Source organism: Erpetoichthys calabaricus, chromosome 11 (assembly GCF_900747795.2).
Source record: "Erpetoichthys calabaricus chromosome 11, fErpCal1.3, whole genome shotgun sequence".
NCBI lineage: Eukaryota > Metazoa > Chordata > Cladistia > Polypteriformes > Polypteridae > Erpetoichthys > Erpetoichthys calabaricus.
The window spans coordinates 148,856,658-148,879,157 of record NC_041404.2 but is presented as its reverse complement, the minus strand read 5'-3'; the positions used below and the strand labels follow the sequence as shown (position 1 = coordinate 148,879,157).

The following is a 22,500-nucleotide window of genomic DNA, read 5'->3' as shown; positions in this document are numbered from 1 at the left end:
AGATATCAAAGGAGTGGCTTCAGGACAACTCTGTGAATGTCCTTGAGTGGCCCAGCCAGAGCCCAGACTTGAATCTGATTGAACATCTCTAGAGAGATCTTAAGGCTGTAACATAACAAAATGTGGAAAAAGTGATGCGCTGTGAATACTTTCCGGATGCACTGTATATGTATATATATATATATATATATATATATATATATATATATACACACACACACACACACACACACTGTCATTCCTAAAAGGCTTACGCAATATTTATGGTAAACCCCTTGAATTAAACCTGCAAGTCTACACTTCAATCACATAATGATTACTTAATTTCAAATCCATTGTGGTGACACACAGAGCTAAAAATTATGAAAATTGCGTCACTGTCCAAATACTTATGGACCTAACTCATCATATATATATATATATATATATATATATATATATATATATATATATATATATATATATATATATATATATATATACACACACACTGTATATACACACATAAACACTAATGCAAGTGTTGGATAATGGATTTTTATTATTATTATTGTAATTACTACAACTATTTTACTCTTCTTATAGAAATCTCATGCAGCCAGCAGTATTACTCGTGCTTGTTAAAAAAAAAAAACAAATAATGAGTTAAATTTAAAAAAAACTGACACCTGCAGCCTATGATTTATAGTTTACAGCTGCTAATAACATATTTAGGACGTTGTGTCACGCGTGGGAGGAAGCTTAATGGCTCTGGTGATAGTAAATGCCCGCCGAACCAGGGGTTGGCGCCATCCCTCTTTCCTCACTCTGCAGAACGAAAGACTGACGGCCACTACACCGCTGACGTCGTTTTCGTTTTCCATTCTCTTGGACCCGCCCTTTTCTACCGAATCACCAACGTTCAATTCCGAACTCCCGTTTCTAAATACGCTCCCCGCAACTTGCTGCGTGCTTTATTATCTTTCACCCTTTTTCAGTTATACAGGGTCACCAAGGCGGTGCCCCAACTCTTTAACGCCATTGTGTCTCCTCTTTCACAATTGACTTGTTTTGAAAAGCCCAGTTTGATTTTCACAACGAAATTAATGATGTAGATTTCAGGAACGTAAAGATCTTTGCTTTTAAATGACTAGATCTTTTAAATGATTAAAAAAGTGATAATAACAAAGCTCATAAAATGATAAAACTGTCTTTAAAAATACACATTGCTAAAAAGGATGTCATGGCGGATTTTACTTGATTTTCTTAAAAATAAAACACGAATCCGATAAATCTTAAACATTTCCAGAACTTCCAAGAAGTTATTTAATTAATAATAAAATTGTGTACTGTAGCTTTCCCATGTTTGTGTAGTAAATTGTTCATCATCTGGTGAGCTTTTTAAATGTGGTTTCTTTTGTTCATCTTTATTATGCGTGCCAACTGAAGGTTAAAAGAAAACAGAATAACAAAACCAACAAGGATCAGCTGTAAGGAAGTTGATCGCAGTGATCCTGACTTGTAAGACAAATATTGGTGCTGCGCAACTGAACGGGACTGATGCATCTTTTCACATCTTGTCAAGGAAGATAAACGGCTGATCTTAAAACGCACTCTGTAATGTAAAAACTCCGTGTTTAATTTAAAGCTTTTCCACTGTACATGCTCTTTACATCTAAACAACATGTATGCAAGCACTAATTTTTCCACGGGATATCAACATATGGTTATTTTGCTTTGCGTTTAAATTATCTCACTAGGAATGAAAGCCGAACCATGTTACAGCTGCAGTTACATAACAGAAAGGCAAAGCGCTGCAAATGTTAGGGACCGCCAATATTTGTGTGCCCTCAGAAGCACACACACACACACACACACACACACACACACACATTTCATGGCACATTTGCAGCCATGAAAACGGTCTGATGCTGATAAATGTATTTTAAAAAATGTAGCCTTTACAATAAATTACAATAGATGCAATTTGATTAGTTTAGTCGGGACACGAGATATTCAAGATACTTCTTGCATTAGAAATAATTCTGGTGTGAAACGGAAACTGAATTTTCTACTGCTCCCTTGCTCCTTCTGTAAAGCTGTGTGGAGATGCTCTGCACCTTTAGATTTAAAATAAGCTGCCATCACATAAGAGAGTGTTACATAATCTGCTGAAGACAAAGCAAGCAGCTGCAGTTACTGTGCTTGAGCTGCAGGCTGCAAAGCATACAAATGATATTCCCACATTTTTAAGTGACACTGGACACACATTGCAATAAAAGGAAACCTCATCTGGCAGTAGACGTTGATTTGCTGGATTATATTGCGAATGAATAACACAAAAACTAAACAAATGCACTGATGGGAGTGAAAGCGCCTTGTGTAACGGGGATTCTTGAATTGTGCTACAAAAAAACGCTACTTTTAATTCAAAATCTGTCTTACAAAGACTGAATGAATCACTGTGAATGGGTTTGTCGGTCCTCGTGTTAAAATGATTGATCACCCCCCCCCCCCCCCCCCCTTACAAATCCTACGTTTAAAAGATGCTTTTCTTTTGATTTAAGTTTCGATTTGACGTTCAGCACAAAATTCTTATCAGCCATTTATTTTTCATTTTCTTTGCATGATTTATGACTTAAAATAAAATTCCAGATGGCACATTAGTCTACTATAAAACAAACATCACTATACAGTATATACACACTCATTAGGAAGCAGTATATTGACATAGGCTTATCTAGTAAGCTTCATGTTTTTGAATTGCTATATTAAACCTGTACACAAAGTATTTCTGGAGTGCAAACAAAGGAGAGAGCATAGATACCACCTAATCTAGCATCAAGTACTTGTATTAGTCTAGGGCCTAAGTGCCATGCCCAATGTTAGCGCCACCATGTTCAGGATGTGACCTGAACTACAATATCAAGTCAGAATTTCTAATATTCATGCCAAAGGTTTGCACCTCAAAAATGGCCTTTCTAAAAAGCCCTAAGATTAATGTATATATACAGTATCATCAGAATACTCACAAGACCACACTTATATAAAACCTACCAATCAGAACACACATCTGCTACATATGAAGGCTTCAATGTACAGCAGAATTTTTTTTTTTTTTTAATTATCACTACTATTGGTCACACTAGGCGTGTACACATTTTCAGTTGAGTATTCTCAGATCAGGCTGTTGAAAAAATATTAATAGGTTCTTCCTATTTATGTACAACACATAAATCATTCCAATAATTACAGTTACTACAATTGACTTCAATTTGAATGATTTTCAAAACTCACTTCCTGCAGAATTTATTGTACTTTTCCAGTGACCGTTACTATAAATGGACCACTGTACAAACGTACATTAAGTAGTGGCGCTCTTTGAGTATTCTCCAACTTTCAGATTAGATAACCTTAAACATTTTGATATTTTTTTTCTGAAATACATCATCAGGCATTCTTTGTAGTGTTTTTTTATTTGTCTAAATACGTTTGTTGCAACTGATTATAAATGATTATCGTCGGGCATGATTTTAGACAGAATCAAAAATATATTCTCATTTGGAAATTAACAAGATATTTGTTTTGTTTTCATATTTTGCTAGCGGAGTATTCCTCCGTTATGTTTCGAGATAATTCATTTTACATCCCAGAGGCGCTTACACCAGTGTTGCATAATGCACACTGTAGCTCAGCTTTCTTAAGTGTCCCTCCATATTTCCGACATGACTTCATTTGTTGAGAGGTTTCCGTTTGCAAATGACCGGCAGGATTTCATAATGAATGGTGTGCAGCTGCACTCGGAGGTCCTGACAGGTGCCTCCAAGCGGTATGGCAGATTCGCAATAGGAGCTTTCGAGTGAGCAACGCTCTGATTATCCCCTCTCTCTCTCTCTCTCTCTAATCAGAGGAACACGCATCCTCGTTTTGTTGTAAGTATCCTGAGCAAGAATTATATACGATGCCCTTATGCTCTAGCTTACCTTATATAATACCCCGTTGCCTCCCGCGACGCCCCTCTCTCTCTCTCCCGTATCTTTATCTCCTGCCTCTATAAAGATTGAACATCGCCATGTTATTACCATCCATCCGCACAGGAATATTTATGCAGCGCTGAAACGAAGGGCAGCGAAAGGAACACTGAACAGCAACAATGATGACGTAAAGCATGAAAACACGGGGTTAAAAGCTCGTATAGATGTTAAAAAGAGCCGAGTGTTTTAATAAACGCTTTCAGATCATTCATTATCCAAGAAATGCATTCAAGGGGCCGGTAGCAAAAAGCTGGCATCTCCAGCGAAACATGCAAACATCGGATCTGCCCACTCTTAAAGCTGCAGCGCCTCAGCCTGTGCATGCGCGCCGCCCCTGCTCGCTCCCGCGACCTCGACTATCTCCTGATATGCTGCTCCGTTGGTTGGTCGGTATCCTTACGAACAACTAAGGTTTATTGTTACTGTCTTTAATTTATTATAGAACATGCAAGTTTTACCCTGAGTGCATTTTGACTTGTTTTTTCCGCATTTCTTTTAACTTCATGTCCAACTACCTATTGTTCATTCTCTGAGGGTATGCTGCATTGTTATCATCTTTGCCTTCTAATGTGGAGTGAAAGAACAAAAATTATTATTATTTTTTTTTTTCAACTAAAGAATCTAAAAATGAAACTATATGCTTCTTAACCTTCCTTGTTCTTTTCCCTCAGCACACAGTTTTCAAACTAATTTCCTTCTGGTCAACAGAAGCAGCACACACACATCCCTATGAAATACTAGATACAAGACAGTCTCACTCTTGTTGTACATTCATGCATTTGCACTCACTAAGCAAATTATTAGGAAGAATTGTACACCTGCTTATCCATGCAATGATCTAATCAGACAATCATGTGGCAGCAGCTGTCCATGTCAGGAGCTTCATTTCATGTTTATATCAAACACCAGAATGGGTAACTGATGTAGTTTTAATAATTTCTACTGAGGCATGATTGTCAGTGCTAGACGGGCTGGTTTGAGTATTTCTGTAACTGTTGATCTTCTGGGATTGTCTCACACAACAGATTCTAGGGTTTACTCCAAAATCATCCTGGTACAGGTCAGGGGCATTCAGTTCATGTTTCCATCAAACACAAGAATGGGGAACTGATGTGATTTCAACCTAGACATGAGTGTTGTTGATAGACGTGCTGGTTTAAGTATTTCTGTAACTGCTATCTCCTTTGATTTTCATGAACAACAGTCTCAAAGAGTTTACTCAGAATGGTGTGAAATATAAAAAAACATCCAGTCAGCAGCAGTTCTGTGGAAGGAAATCTTTTGTTGATGAGAGAGGTCAGAGGAGAATGGCCAGGCTATTCTGAGATGACAAAAAAGCTACGCTAATTCAGATAACCACTCTGTACAACCGTGGTGACCAGAACAGCATCTCAGAATGCACAGTACATTAAACCTTGAGGTGGATGGGCTACAATAGAAGACGACCATGTCAGGTTCAATTTTGGTCAGCCAAGGACAGAACGATTAAGTGGGCACAGGCTCACCAAAACTAGACAGTTAGAGACTGATGGTCTGATGACTCTCAATTTCTACTGAGGCATACAGTTAGTGGAGTCTGAATTTGACACCAATAGCATGTCATCCATGCACCTAACCTGCCAGTCTGGTGTTGATGTTGTCAGTGGTGTACATTGTTTTCTTGGCTCAGTTTGGGTCTGTTACTCAGCTCTTGAATATGGCATGGGTTATTTGAGTTATTGTTGCTGACCACATGCATCCCTTCATTGCCACAATTTACTCATTTTCTAATGGCTTCTTCCAGCATGATAATGCACCATGTCACAAAGCAAAAGTCCTCTCAAGCTGGTTTCACAAGCACGGCAATGAGTTCAGTGGTCTTCCTAGTCACCTGATCTGAATCCACTAGAACACCTTTGGGAAGTGGTAGAACAAATGACAAATCTGCACAAACTGTGGGATGCAATCATGTCAACATGGACCAGAATCTTAAAGGAATGTTTGCAACATCTTGTGGAATCCATGCCATGAAGAACTGACAAAAATAAGAAGGTCCTACACAGTATTAGTACATTCTTAAAAATAAAGGTGTCAGAGTGGTTCTTCTGAGCGATACCATAGGGGAACCACTTTTGGTTCCCAAAAGACCCATCCAGAAGAAGGTTCCAGAAAGAACCTTTATTTATTTAGATCTACAGTAAACTGCCATGAATAGAAGGCAATGGATTTATGAAATATCACTGGGTCGTGGTTTTAAATTGAGGACTCTCACTGCATACAATAACATGGTCTAAGATCGGGTTTTCTTAATCCGTTAGTGTCCTGCTAGGTAGCCTACCAAACATTCAAGGTTTCAAGTGTTTTGTTTTTTCTACATATTTGAAAGTTTTTCAAAGCACAAAGAACAAACTTCAGACATAAAGAACCTTTTCCAGAATAAAATGGTGCCCATGTCAAGCAATTGTTCTATGAAGAGCCATACAACCCAGTAAAGGACCAGAAACTGCCATTAAAGAAGCAGGATTTTTAAAAGTGTATAGTGTTCCAAATAATTTACTCACCAAGTTTAAGTTCTGTGCATTTTAAAATTCATTGAGCAGGCCAGGAAAGAAAAATATACAAGAGAACTAATTTTAAATATAGCAGCATTTACAGAATTCACAAATACTAACTGCTTTACAATGTAAATATTGTTATATTTTATACAGTAGGTTATAAAAGCAGAAAGAACAGAGCTTTTTCGAAATTAAGAACTCAAATGTGGTGCAGGCGTGGAGTTTGCATGTTCTCCCCATGTCTGCGTGGGTTTCCTTCCACAGTCCAAAGACATGCAGGTTAGGTGCATTGGCGATCCTAAATTGTCCCTAGTGTGTGCTTGGTGTGTGGGTGTGTATGTGCCCTGGGGTGGGCTGGCGCCATGCCCGGGGTTTGTTTCCTGCCTTGCGCCCTGTGTTGGCTGGGATTGGCTCCACCAGACCCCTGTGAACCTGTAGTTAGGATATAGCGGGTTGGATAATGGATGGATGTGGTGCACCAGTACTAAATATGGCATATACTGAACATAACTCTTCCATACATTCAGTTCAGTTTATTTTTATATTACGCTAAGAGTTCTGCATTAAGTTTGCTGATTAAATGCAATTACCATGTTACAAATTACATAATGCATACACAAATGGTGGCAGCGGTGGGATGAGCCAGGTGCAGTGAGGAATGAAGACGAAAGAAAGAACAGCAAGTAGGATTTGTGCCCGATTGTGTTTACGAACCCACCCACCCAATCCTGAAAGAGACTTTTTTTTTTTTAAATTATGGACTTTTAGTGGACTATTTATTTATTAATTTTTGGTGTCTTTTAAATTTTTATTCATTGAATGTCCTCTTTTATAAAGGGGACTTGGGTTTTGTTTTATATTGTGGGGTTTGTTTTTACTGCTTTTATTGCTTTAGTGTAGTGTTAGGGCCATGCCACAGATATGGGCCAACAGTTGCATTGGGATGATTGGAGTGTGGAGCCGTCCCATGCAACTTGGGGGCAGGAATATGATATAGCGGGTCTGTGGAATGTCCATTTTAAAGAAATAGATAATGTGCTCATGTTTTTATGTGGGGTGTAGGCAGCGCAGCAGAGTGGCTCTGGAGGTGGGCAAACCTACATCCATGTGCGCAAGTGTGAGACTGACGCATTCCCTCTAGCGCTGGAGCCATGATTGCCACACCATATAACACAATGAAAACTTTTATAGAGCTTATTTTGATCCGCCATGGCTAATGGCACCGTTAAAAGTTTTTATAAACAAATCCTTTGTAATGGGATGGACTCCCTTTCCTTACCTCTCTGGAAGGCCCAGGTGGCAAATGGGCAAAAAAAAGTGGTTAGGATGGCCCCTTCCTTAGCTAGGAGTGTGGCAGAAGATGCCAGAGCAGAAGTGGGCACACTGGCGTCTTGGCAGGATTGGTCCAAATAGCAATACCTGACCGGGAGAGGCCAATGTGATGGATGGACAGGGAGAGATAACCTGATAGGACTTTAGGCTCCACGGATACACTAGATGGCAGCATTCCTGGGTCAGGATTCCCACACGGATACCTGCAAGGTCATGCTGGGACCAGCAATCCCATGGGGGAGCCCTACTGGGTTCTGCAAGGGCCACCAGGGGCTGCAGTCGGGATTAATGATCCTTAGTTTGTGGCACTTTTGTTGGACCCAGAAGTACTTCCAATGGACTCTGTCCTAGCACTGGAAGTACTCCTGGGGTCCAGGGTAAAAGAAGCTGCTCAACCCCATCCAGGCGAGACGGATTCGCGTGGAAGAAGGACAAAACTTGTCTGGAGGAATGGAGAGAAGAGATAAAAGGAGAAGAATTGTATCACGTTGTGCCTTGTTAGAGCCTTTTGTAAGGTAATTGGTATAAAAAATGTGTTTGCATCCAGGATTTGTGTCTGGGGTTGTGCTTGGGGTGCTGCAACACCCCCTTACTGGTCACACCTTATATGTGAAACCAGTAGGTTTATTCCATTTGGTATGCTCTTCACAAGTTATCAGCCTTAATTGTGGAGAAACCCAAAACCATACATGCTGTAGCTAAACATTTTTAAACCTACTTGAATTCAACTTATGGGGTGGGCAAGATTTGACATTCCTACTGAAATAACTGTAGTAACAGATATATGGGTCTGCTTTATATATATATTTTATTACATGTCAGTTTCAAGATTAAGGGTGAACTGTATAAGGCCTAAACTATTTAAGATATTTATTGTGTTTGCAAATAACAACATAGGAACATTCTAGAAACAACTACCAGTAAGGGACAGCTTAGCTCTGAACTAAACAAGCGGGCTTGATGGAATGAATGGTCTCCGCTCATTTGTCAAGTTTCTTATGTTCTTATGTGTCAATTAAACTATAAAAAAGCACAACATAACCATTCTACACAATTAATCTGGCTGGAATAGATACAGGTATGTTTATAAAGTCAGGCTGCTTTAAGAAATTTTAGACTGGAACAAGGGAGCAACTCTAACAGGCAAGTATTTAATGAGAAGTATTAAGTATTTAATGATAAAAAGAAAGCCTCTAAATCAGAGTAGTGTGGAAAAATGAAATGCATATGTAAAAGACTACAAACTACAAAAATGCCAAAGACTAATCACACCCAAAACCTATAAAACATTAACATATAAGTGAGAATGAATAGATAGATAGATAGATCGATAGATAGATAGATCGATCTCCAGGGGAGATTTGGCTTTTTACAGAATCTCTCTTGTTGAATAATTCATTGGTTGAAAGTTGTCAGTGTTGGTGTGTCACAGACAGGACCTGTAGCATTGTTCATAATGGCTTTGTTTTAATTCTTTACTTTGCTATGATCTCCAGGGGTTCCAGAGTGTGTCCCATAACGGAGTCTGTCCTTTTAATTAGCTTGAGAATTCGGTGGGCCTCTCTTGAAGTGATGTTACCAGCCCAGTATACCACTGTTTAGAAAATCACAGTGGCCATCACAGAGTTGTAAAAGATATGAAGGATGTCACACCCCACAGTAAAGTAGTGCAGTCTCCTGAGATAAAAGAGCCTGCTCTGCCCTTTCTTCTATAGTTCTTCTATGTTTTGAGACCAGTCCAACCTGTCATTGATATGGACCCCCAAGTGCTTGTAGGAGTGAACCACATCGACATCCACTCCATGAACAGTGACCAGACACAGAGGATCTTTGGTGCAGTGAATATCAATAATCAGTTCTTTGGTTTTGCTGATGTTGCAGACAATTCTCTTTGTACCAAGAAACAAAGTTCTCCCCCTGACTCCTCTCCTCTCCTCTGTCTCAACACCCTTATCATTATACCCTGTAAGTACAGAATCATCTGAGATTTTGTGCAAGTGACATGACCTACTGTTATATTTGTAGTTGGGGGTGTACAGAGTGAAGTTAAAGCGGACAGGCCTGTTCCTTGTGGTGCCCCAGTATTGCTCACACAGTCCTCGAGTCTCACAAACTGCCGTCTGCCCGACAGATACAGAAGTCTGCTTCAAAGAAAACAGATTCACTTGGACCTGTGCAATGATAGCAGCGCTTAATTTTAAATATTAATGGCAAGTTCCTTTTCGGTGGTTAGTGTGATTGGCTTTACACTTCACTGATTTTGTTGTCCAGTGATTAAATGTACAATAAGTTAGCCTTTTCTTTAAATATTTGTTATGGAACACATTCCGTTCAGCTGGCTTCTGCCATTCACACATGCAGCCTTTCTGTGAAATGAATAATAAACTGGCCTTATTTTGGAGGTGTAGAATGTGATCTTAAAAACCTCACAGAAAACGTGTGAAGTTTATTTTTATTTTATAACCGCTTTTGCAGCCATACGTATAAAGTAAGATCTCGTCTTTGCAAATTGGAATTTAATGTATATTCTTCGGAGGAGCCACACCTTAGTTTTTCCTTTGACATGTCCTATATGTTGGTGTTGTGTAATGGTAAGACGTTGTTCTATAATCTGTTTTGGCATTACCGGGTATTACAATGTGAACAAGTGAAACCATCAAGAGCACTAAAAAGTAAACAACAATTGAATCAATATGGGCAGGAACTAGAGAACCAGTCTTTTAGACACAAACAACATTACACTTTAGAGCTTGACATGCCTAAAGAAATCAAACACTAGTGTAACTTAATTGTTTTAAATGACGGGATTAGTATACATCAAACAGATGCCACAATTCCCGATGGTTTCTCGTTTGTAAAGTAAACAGGCAAGCAGAATGGCTATGACTCACCAACGGGACATAGTTTTCATCAGCTGCCATTTTTCTCCAAGACCCCAATCCCCCAATCCACACCCCTCTTCCCCAAACAGCTGAAAGGTCATAGGCCATTAGGGGAAATTTCATTCTCCTAAGCCCTCCTTTCTAAACTGATGCAGAAGTTAATCCACATATGTATTGTATCTTGGACACAAGTGCTAACGTCACTGGGAGACCCTTTTTTAATTTAACTAAATCAGCTCTCTGTGGAGATGCTGTTACAACATGCACAGTGTGATCAGTAAACAGAGAGCCTCGCAGAGAAAATGTGTCTGTAAAAACAAATTCTTACAGGTCATTTTATAACTGATATATGGTACATTTCTGTTATGCATGAATTACATATAAAAAAAACGTAGTAAATATTTCTTTTTTGTTTTTATGCATTGATATAAAGGATAATCTAAAGCAGCTGCAGATAAACTGGTGCATTTACACATGCAGTATTTTTTGTACAATGATCACTAAACCTGCATACTTTAAATGTACCTTCCGCCAAAGAACTATTACAGCCCATTGTGCCAGCCCGACTGCAGTGCATCCTGGTGGGTAAAAAGACGTAGATACATCAAACGGGAAGGAAACAGGTGGCCATCTTTACAATTTGTCTTCTTTGTGCCAGAGACAGACCCGCTCCGCCAGATTCTCACATCTCCAGTGTTGACGTGTTTTCATTACAAAAAAACTTCGTAATCAGAGGCTAATTCTGAAATCTGTAAAGCTGCCGGTTCAAATCTTCGAAGGGATCCCTTCGAACAAGGCCCTTAAACCTGAAAACTGCTCCAGGGGCAATGGCCAACCCTGCGCTCGGACCCCCCCCCCAATGGGCATGCGGAAAGACAATTTCCCCTCAGGGATTAATAAAGTATCTCAAATCAAATCAAAATAAACAAAAATTCTTTTACTGAACTGCTCAGAAATAACACTACCGTTTCTCATTTTATTGAATTAAAACTTAACCAATCTACAACTCAAAGACAGCCATGGGACTTTTTCTTTAGTCTAAAGTGATTTCAGCTTTACTTTCCTGCAATTTTACTTGAAATTTATTTTTAGAAATTGTTAAGAAAAAAATGCATCAGCAGTATACTAATTATTGAACACATTGAAAAAGCAGAACTACAATTACCAATCAGAACAAAACAACTTAATTGTAATTTAGACACAGACAATGCCCAGACTTGAAGAAGTCAGAACACAGTTGTCATTTTTTGACGTAATTTACATCTTGCAGCTTTCTTTAAAAAGTCATCACACACCTAGCACTTATAGTATGATCAATTTAAATGTGTTTAAAGCAAGAATCAAGGAACTCATGCTAGAAATTTAATTCAGAAATCAAATGAATTAAGGCCCCAATTAGAAAGAGAATGCGCAGACCCTGAGAGACGCCATTTTAGCAGAAATGGGCACGACTGTATTAACTGTACTCTGGTCTTACCCAGGAGGCCAAAAGTGAAAAGACTCTACTATCGTCTTACTCTGGAAATGAAAATGAGAGAGAAATAACGGGAAGGAGTAGCCTTTTATGGAATCATTTTGCATGATATTATCTGCACCCTGGATACCTTCAATTATTTAACCTCTTCACGTTATTTAATTAGGTAAATAACTTCATCCCAGTCATTCCAGACATGATAAACTTAGAACAGAGCAGAAAAGGTTTTATTTTGTTTGAGAAAAATGGAATAGAATAAGAACAATCATAATACATTTTATTTATATAGCACCTTTCCCATGCTCAAGGTACTTCACAGAGTCTTAGAAATAAGATGGTACATGTAATGTTATCTTGCCTTGCCTTTGTTTAATCTTTTTATGTTGCACTTTGAGATTTACTGCTAATGTAAAGTGCCCCTATAAATAAAATCCATTATTATTATTATTAACATTAGATGCAAATAATATCTGCATAGTACACTAAAATAGATAAATACAGCATATACAAAAGTATTAAATAGAATAAAAGATAATAAACCAGAGTACAATACTAAATTCAATACTAGAAAAAAAGCCTGAACAAATAACATAATTTGTGACATAACATACATATAAATTTCCTTAGCATCTGGACAGAGTTAAACTGAAAGAAGGGGCAGAATGTCAGAGTAAGTTCAACGCCTTCCTGAAGAGATGAGTTTGAAGTTGCTTTTTAAAAGAATGAATTAATTCAGCTGATCTTATTAGACAGATAGATAGAAAGAGTGAAATTATCTATCGATTATATATCGAATATATAATCGATAGATAATTTAGCATAGTAGGCAGGATAGATGGATAGATGTGAAATGCACGATAGATAGATAGATAGATAGATAGATAGATAGATAGATAGATAGATAGATAGATAGATAGATAGATAGATAGATAGAAAATAATTTTAGCATAGAAGGCAAGATATATAGACAGACAGACAGGACAGATGGACGAATGAACAATCTTTTATTGCCCGCAGGGAGAAATGTGGCTTTTTACAGAGGCTCTTCAAATAAATACTGACATTCCTATCTATAAATACAAAATGCCAAAGCAGTAAAGTGTTGAGCTTAGATTTAAAATCTCTAGTATTAGTCCTGCAGAACAAAGCGCTCTTCTCATAACCACCTCTGCTTGACAACATGATAGCACAAAAACTAAAGCAAATGGCACCTTGGTAGAGAAAGCAATTACACCATTTAATGCCTTCCACATTTCCAGTTGTTTTTCTAGAACTACATTACAGCCCTGAACCTGGAGGTGTTTTGGTATTACGTGAAATTTGGCAACAGCGCCTCAGGAATGGTCTTTATTTTTAAAAACAGACAAGTGGCCATGCTTCAGTTATTAAAGGATTACACTCCTCAGCCTATTGGGAAAACTGTTGGCATGGGGATGGGGACTCTTAACCCAAAGTCGACCTTCAGATGTTGGTGAAGCAATGCAGATTCTGACCTGTATTTCAGAAGTAGTAGATACATTCATAGATTAAGGTTACTGTTGAGGAAAATCTTTTTAAAGTAAGCATACCAGTTCACGGAGAGCAGACCAGAATCTAGTCTTTTCTTTTGTTTGATATCCTATCAATAAAGTCCCAAAGTGACACAAGGCTTGGGCTGCCCCCACCAGGTTTGAGTAGAACTGCTGCAAAAAGTGGAAGAACTGAAGTTCTTGTTCATGAGTGTGGGTAGAGGTCATTGTGCAATAGGCACAAAATGACAGGAGTTTTGGGGGTAAAACAGTAACTAAAGCACTTGGAATTTTCAGTTTACCATTAAAGAGCTGTAAGCCATGACTGAAAGATTGTAAATGGAAGTAATAATAATAATTAAAAATTCTATACATTTGTATAGCGCTTTTCTCACTACTCACTACTTAAAATGCTTCACACAGTGAGTGGGGAGCCACTTAAACCACCACTAATGTGCAGCACCCACCATTTTTGCTCCAGTACACTCACCACACATTAGCTGTTAAGTGGTGAAGTGGTGAGAGACAGAGAGATACATAGTCAGAGACGAGGTATGATTAAGGGGCCAGAATGAGTGGGCCATGGAGGGCAATTCAGCCTGGACATCGGGATTCACCCTGCTTTGTTACAAAGGATGCCCAGGGATCTTTTATGATCACAGAGAGTCAGGTCCTCTATTTTATGTCTCATTCACATGGATGATGCCATTTTTATAGCTGCACTGGGGCATTGGGACCCAGATTCAGACCACCGGTTAAATTCCCCCTGCTGGCCTTGCCAACACCTCTTCCAGCAGCAACTCAAGCTTTTTCCTAAATGGCTTCCCATCCAAGTACTGGCCGGGCTCGAAAGTGTGGATGACCTGTTCTGAAGTGCATATGATGTATTACTGAACAAAAGAAAGACGTTTTAACTTTCCAGATTTGACGCTAAATTATAGAATTTGTTTCCCAAATGCATTCACTCTGTTCTGAATTTCCAATTGTTATATCATCTTTAGAAGCAGATAATTAAAAATGATGACCCACCTGCAAGCATTTTCCACGGTAATACTTCTAAGCATATTTTAGAAAGCTGTTCTACTTCGGAAAGCCTTACTTTGAACCTCGGAAATGTTAGGATGTTTTACACCACAGGTACTACACAATGACATCAAGGTGTAGGCACCAGTAGAAGAGATTCTTGCAGTGTAATGAATAAACCTACACCTGAGAGCTCATAAAGTCTGAGCCAGACTAAACAGCAAAGGGGGCAGAGCGGTTAAAACAGAAAAACCCACATCAATGCTGATTATACAAAAACCTTTCACAAAAAAAATCTTTTTTTTTTTCATAATATTCTGCCTTTGTGAAGCTCCTGGCATACATATTTGGCTAAATGTGATGCTGTGCTCTAACTTCATCTCCAGTGAAAACACCTACCTACGGCACCACTGCGACCGGCCAGCCAGCCTCCTGTATGAGAAGTCTGATGCACTGCAGATTCTGCCGCGCACCACTCAAACCCACACATTCACTTTGCTCACATGGATGAATGATTCTTTATCCCACACATCTCTCCCAATGTTAACACTGCACTCAACAGCAAACAAAGCCCAATTACACAATATGCTTCCATTACTGAATATTCTCAGTTATGCTAAAAGTACCTTTAAATATATTATATATATATATATATATATATATATATATATATATATATATATATATATATATATATATATATATATAGGCCCATATATCTACATGTACAAATATCTGTCAGCCATGATTGTTTAAAGCTAGACTTAAAAATAACATTACAGCTCTAGATTCAAATTACGATCATGGAGTCATGAAGGAGAGACGCTTAACTTCTAACTATAATATGAATTTCTATGAACGGATTCTTCCCTGTCAAGTGAAAATGTGAAGGTGCATCTTACCATGGTCTCATCTAGAATAATATATAACCTTGAACAATGCCAATCTGAAAAATAAACACCTCTTTCTTTTCAAAATTTCTTCTAGAGATATGTGCAAATGTTACTAAGCTATAAGAAGACTATTAATCTGCTCAGTCTTGGACATAAAAGATATGTGAACTCTCTGTTTAAAAATCATTTGATTTATAGGGCTACACCACATGGGGAGAGCTTACAGAGCTAGCTTCTAATGTAAGATTCTTTATTAAATGATTACCTGATAAAGCTGGTTATTGTGTAATCATGATGACACGGTCGTACTCAATGGCTCTGAATGCTAGCATCTGTTTTGGAAAGAGCAAAGACAGGCTGCATGATACAACAACAACAACAACAAAATTTATTTATATAGCACATTTTCATACAAATAATGCAGCTCAAAGTGCTTTACATGATGAAGAAAGAGAAAAAAAGACAAAATAAATCAGAATTAAAATAAGGGAACACTAATTAACATAGAATAAAAGTAAGGTCTGATGGCCAGGGAGGACAGAAAAAACAAAAAAACTCCAGACGCTGGAGAAAAAAAAAAAAAATCTGCAGGGGTTGGCAGGCCACAAGACCACCCAGCCCCCTCTAGGCATTCTACCTAACATAAATGATCAGTCCTCATTGTATTCAGGGTTCTCATGGAAGAACTTGATGATGATGGTCATGTGGACTTCTGGCCTTTAATCCATCAATGTAGGAACATCACGGTGCTTTGATCAGGTGGTGGTGGTGCAGGTGATACGGAATTAACCATCACACAGCCGCCACTAATATTTCATTGGTGTCAGCCCTATATACCGGTAAGTATCTTGCTTCTTGCAGGTACAACAACTGCTAATGTTGTTCCCCATCATCCTAAATAGACAGTTTCACTCTCCTTTGATTTAAGAGCCTTCAGATCAAGAAAGCGGTGGTTGCATACTCAAGTTTGCTTAAACTGATGCATGAATGTGAATCAGACTTTATCATCTTAGGGAAACAGTCCACCTTAGTAAATGGTGAGTCTGTGTGTGTGTGCCCGTCCTGTTGGCATGTCTCTGTCGTTCCAACAGATGGTGCATCACAAACATTTGTAGTAATAAAATGCATTGCATTTTCCATTTCAGTAGATGGTGCATCACAAACATTAATACTGCTTTTACGAATCCCATACCAAATGACATATAACAGAGACACATGCATTACATGCTGCACTACAAAATGTTAATGCTGAGGTCTATGTTGATTATTAGGTTTCAACCCATCTTGGATGAGTAGCACAGCTAGTCTGCTTATAAAAGGTTAATTACTTATCACTGACAATTTTTAAATAAATAATAAAGCAATGAATTTAATAAAATGCATTGCATTTTTTTATTTCAGTAGATGGTGCATCACAAACATTAACACTGCTTTTACGAATCCCAAGCCAAATGTCATACAACTGAGACTTGTGCATTGCAGTAGCCATTCCAACAGGTGGCATATCACAAACAAGTGTAGTAATGCATTTTATTACTACAAAGGATTGTGATATACTGTCTGTTGGAATGACAAATGCAATACATTTTATTATGACATGTACTACAAAATATATTCCAACAGATGGTGCACTGCAAACGATAACACTGAGGTCCGCGTTGATTACTTAGATTCCAACCCATCTTAGATGGGTAGCACAGCTAATCAGCCTTAATAAAAGGATATGTCTGTCCAGTTGCTATGTCTCTGTCATTTCAACAGATGGAGCATCACAAACATTTGTAGAAATAAAATGCATTGCATTTGTTATTCCAACATATGACGCATCACATACATTAACACTGCTTTTTCGAATCCCATACCAAAAGGCATAAAACAGGAGACGTATGCATTACATGGTGCACTGCACACATTAACGCTGAGGTCTACATTGATTGTTTAGATTTCAGCACATATTAGATGGGAATCCCAGGTAATCTGGTTATAATAGGTTAATTGCCTATCAATGACAAAGGCAGACAGAAGCATGAGTGAATATTTAGAAAATTGAAATATACAAATAAATTTGATAAAAGGTATTCCTTTTTCCAAAATCTTGACTATGCTGAAAATTGAAAAAATAATTCACATAAAAACAAATTTGGTTAATATCAATAAAATTACCACATGACTTCTAGGATGATCACGTCATCATAATGATGTACTGCATTTTTAACGCATATCACATCATACCTGCATGAACCATAAACTTTACAAAAAAAAATTGCCAGCAGATCATTTCCCTTGCTGTAAGAAAGCAGGCAGAAGTACGCACTAGGAAGTGAACGCTTTAATGTGCTGGAAGAGATACCTTCCTGTTGTAAGTGGCTCATCCATAGTATTGTTAAAATGTCACTCACTGTGCTTGGGATTTGAACAGAAATATCACACTGCTACCTTTGTTTCAGGCCCCTCACTCAGTATTTCATTGAAGCCCCTTTGGCAGTGATTACAGCCTGGAGTCTTTTTGGGTCTGATGCAACAAGCTTCACACACCTGAATTGGAGGATTTTCCTCTCAAACTCTGTTAGGTTGAATGGAGACCATCAATGCACAGCTATTTTCAGGTCTCCCCAGAGATGTTCCATTGGGCTCAGTCTGGGCCACTCCAAGACATCCTCAGAGTTGTCTCTTGAGCCAGTCTTGTGTTGTCTTTGTTTTGTCCTGAGGGCCATTGTCCTATTGGACGGTGAACTTTCAACCAAGTCGAAGTTCAGAGCACTCCGGAGCACAGCTCATTAAAGATATCTCTGTACTTGGCTCTATTCAGCTTCCTCTGACTAGTCTCTGCCACTGGGAAAATAAAAAAAACACAGCATGATGTTTTCAGCACTTGGCTTCATTGCTGGTATGGTATTGTGCAAATGATGAGCCAAGCCTGGCTTCCTCCTGACATTCAACATTTATTTCTATACCACATTTTCATACATCAACGTACAGTATATGCTCACGTATAAGTCAATCACAAAATCAGACCCCGACTCATATGCCCACTCAAAAATGCAACACTTATTTTTATTTGTTTTTTTTTTTTACATGTTCTTGCCTCCTCCAATCTCACATCAGTTTCTCGGACGCATCAAATTTTGTTGCAGCAGCGCAGTTACCCATTTCTTTTGCTACTTCAATGACGTTTAATTTAAAAGCAGTTTCATATTTTCTTCTGATCGAATGCTCCATCGTAGATAAGGGATGCTCCGACGATAAAGGTGTATGAGAGTGTGAGATACAAAAAACACAAATCAGTGCAAACGTCGCTTCGGAATAGTTTGGGTATTACCGTGTGTACAAGTAGGCACAATACAGAGGGAGAGAGAGAGGGGGGTTAGGAGCACAAACGGTGATACAGAGCATTGCTGCACCCACATAGTAGAAAAAGGTCGTGTGCTCGGTGGTTACTCTCTCTGGTGGGCGTTAGCATATCATAATCCCTTGTACCAATAGCGTGAGTTTTCTACATGCGACTTATATGACTGACATTATAAAATACCATAAATTATACTGTAAAATCAAGTCCCAACTTATCCACGGGAAAACTTAAACGCAAGTATATACGGTAACTCAAAGTGCTTTACAAGATGTCAAAGAGAACGTTGCAGGAAAAGAAAAATACAATTAAGATTAGAGAATAATATTAAAGAATTAAGTAATAACCAAAAGAGGTAAGGCCAGAAAAAACAAAACACAACTCTAGTTAGGCTGGAGGAAAAAAAATCTGCAGGGGTTCCAAGGCCAAAAGACCACCCATCCCCCCAACTGGGCATTTTTACCTAACATAGATGTTCCTAAATCAAACCTCTTAGTTTTCATGCTTCACGTGATAGGAATTTGATGAAGTAGGACAGCTGAGGCACCCACTTTCATTCCATCATCTCAGGGGGCTATATGGTGTCTTGATCAGGTGGTAGCAGCACAGATCGCTACCACAGAAGAGCCGGAATAGAAAAGCAGAGAATAGTGGGGATTAGTGCAGATTGCAGATCCCTGAAGAATTTGAGAATTCTACACCCATTCAGTCTATTAGGGTTAGAATTGAAGCTACACAATGCAATCTCGGTTTCATAAGTCCAGGGAATGTTTCTCACTGTGTGCGAGTCCCTTAGATGCCTTTTTGCCAACTCCAAGCAGGCTTTCATGCATCTTTTACGAAGAAGTGGCTTCCGTGTGGCCACTCCACCATAGAGCCCAGATCATTGGAGTGTTACAGTGATGGTTGTCCTTCTGAAAGTCTCTCACATCTCTATACAGTTCCTATGGAGCTCATCCAGAGTGACCAATGGATTCTGGGTCAACCCTCTTTACCAATGCCTTTCTCCCGATTGTCAAGATTAGCCGTGCGACCAGCTATATGAAGAGTTGTGGTTGCTCTAAACTTCTTCCATTTAAGAATTCTGGAGGCCACTGTGCTCTTGAAAACCTTTAATGCTGCAGACATTTTTGTTGCAGCCTTTCCCAGATCTGTGCCTCGACACAATCCCGTCCCTGATCTCAGCGGGTAATTCCTTCAACCTCATGGGCAGGTTTTCACTCTCATACACATTATCAACAGTGGGATTTTCTATTGACAGGTGTGTGCCTTTGCTAATCATGTCCATTCCATTGAAAGTACCACAGGAGGACTCCAAACAAGGTGTCTCAAAGGTGAGTCTGTGTATGTGTGCCCATCCTGTTCCAACAGATGGTGCATCACAAACATTTGTAGTAATAAAATGCATTGCATTTTCCATTTTAGTAGATGGTTCAGTAGAAGGTTTGGGGGAGCTGGAGCCTATTCAGGCTAGCATAGGGTGCAAGGCGTGAACAAACCCTGCAGAAGACACCAGCCCATCACAGGGTGAACACACACACCAAAACACACACTAAGGCCAATTTACCTAAACAGCATGTCTCTGGACTGTGGGAGGAAATCCATGCAGACACAGGGAGAACATGCAAACTCCATGCATGATGCGAACCCTGGTCCTCTTATTTCATGGCAGCAGCACTACCTCTGTGCCACCATGCTGCTCTTACAACAGTGTTTCCCAACCTCGGTACTGGGGGCACACTATGGCTGCAGGTTTTTATTCCAACCAGATTCCTAATAAGTGACAACACCTGATAGCACTGATCTCACTTAATTAGCTGGTATAATTTTTCTTTTATTCTACATTCAGAAAAGCACAGCAGCATGATTTTTACATTTATAAGACATTTAGAAATACAGTCATATGAAAAAGTTTGGGAACCCCTCTTAATTCTTTGGATTTTTGTTTATCATTGGCTGAGCTTTCAAAGTAGAAACTTCCTTGTAATATATGACATGCCTTATGGAAACAGTAGTATTTCAGCAGTGACATTAAGTTTATTGGATTAACAGAAAATATGAAATATGTATCATAACAAAATTAGACAGGTGCATAAACGTGGGCACCCCAACAGAGATATTGCATCAATACTAAGTTGAGCTTCCTTTTGCAAATGTAAGCCTCTAGACGCTGTCTTCCTATAGCCTTTGATGAGTGTCTGGATTCAGGATGAAGGAATTGTTGACCATTTTTCCTTACAAAATCTCTCCAGTTCAGTTCAATTTGATGGCTGCCAATCATGGACAGCCTGCTTCAAATCATCCCATAGATTTTCGATGATTTTCAAGTCAGGGGACTGTGACGCCATTCCAGAACATTGTACTTCTCCCTCTGTATGAATGCCTTTGTAGATTCGAACTGTGTTTTGGGTCATTATCTTGTTGGAACCCCTGCATAACTTCAAATTTTTGACTGATGCTTGAACATTATCCTGAAGAATTTGTTGATATTGGGTTTGAATTCATCCGACCCTCGACTTAAACAAGGGCCCCAATCCCTGAACTAGCCACACAGCCCCACAGCATGATGGAACCTCCACCAAATTTGACAGTAGGTAGTAGGTGTTTATCTTGGAATGCGGTGTTCTTCTTCCACCATGCAAAGCACTTTTTGTTATGACCAAGTAACTCAATTTTTGTCTCATCAGTCCAAAGCACTTTGTGCCCAAATGAATCTGGCTTGTCTAAATGAGCATTAGCATACAACAAGCGACTCTGTTGTGGTGTGAGTGCAGAAAGGGCTTCTTTCTCATCACCCTGCCATACAGATGTTCTTTGTGCAAATTGCGCTGAACTGTAGAACAATGTACAGATACACCATCTACAGCAAGATGTTCTTGCAGGTCTTTGGAGGTGATCTGTGGGATGTCTGTAACCATTCTCACAATCCTGCTCATATGCCGCTCCTGTATTTTTCTTGGCCTGCCAGACCTGCTGGGTTTAACAGTAACTGTGCCTGTGGCCTTCCATTTCCTGATTGCATTCCTTACTGTTGAAACTGACAGTTTAAACCTCTGAGATAGCTTTGTGTAGCCTTCCCCTAAACCAGGAGACTCAACAATCGTTGTTTTCAGATCTTTGGAGAGTTGCTTTGAGGATCCCATGCTGTCACTTTTCAGAGGAGAGTCAAAGGGAAGGAAGCACAACTTGTAATTGACCACCTTAAATACCTTTATATCTCATGATTGGACACATCTGTCTATGAAGTTCAAGGCTTAACGAGCTCATCCAACCAATTTAGTGTTGTAAGTAATCAGCATTGAGCAGTGATAGGCATTCAAATCAGCAAAATGACAAGGGGACCCACATTTGTGCACAGCCAGTTTTTCACATTTGAATTAATTCTATACAACTAAATACTGCTTCACTAAAAATCTTTGTTCAGAAAACACCCCACTGCTCAGATGTTCTAGGAAATGAAAGACGTACCAGTGTTATCTTTTTTGTTGAAAGTAG

General features: G+C 39.0%; 1 protein-coding gene across 2 annotated transcripts in view; it reads right to left on the bottom strand.

Annotated features, from left to right (window-relative positions):
• fbxl16 (F-box and leucine-rich repeat protein 16) overlaps nt 1–22,500 on the bottom strand; it is a 104,104-nt gene that overhangs the window by 53,856 nt on the left and 27,748 nt on the right. The window contains exon 1 of one of the 2 annotated variants that reach the window (XM_051933436.1): nt 3,963–4,291. The exons of the other annotated variant lie outside the window; for it this stretch is intronic. The gene's annotated coding sequence lies outside the window, so the exon portion shown is untranslated. Of the gene's footprint in view, nt 1–3,962; nt 4,292–22,500 lie in introns of those variants that run through there. 2 annotated transcript variants of the gene reach the window in all.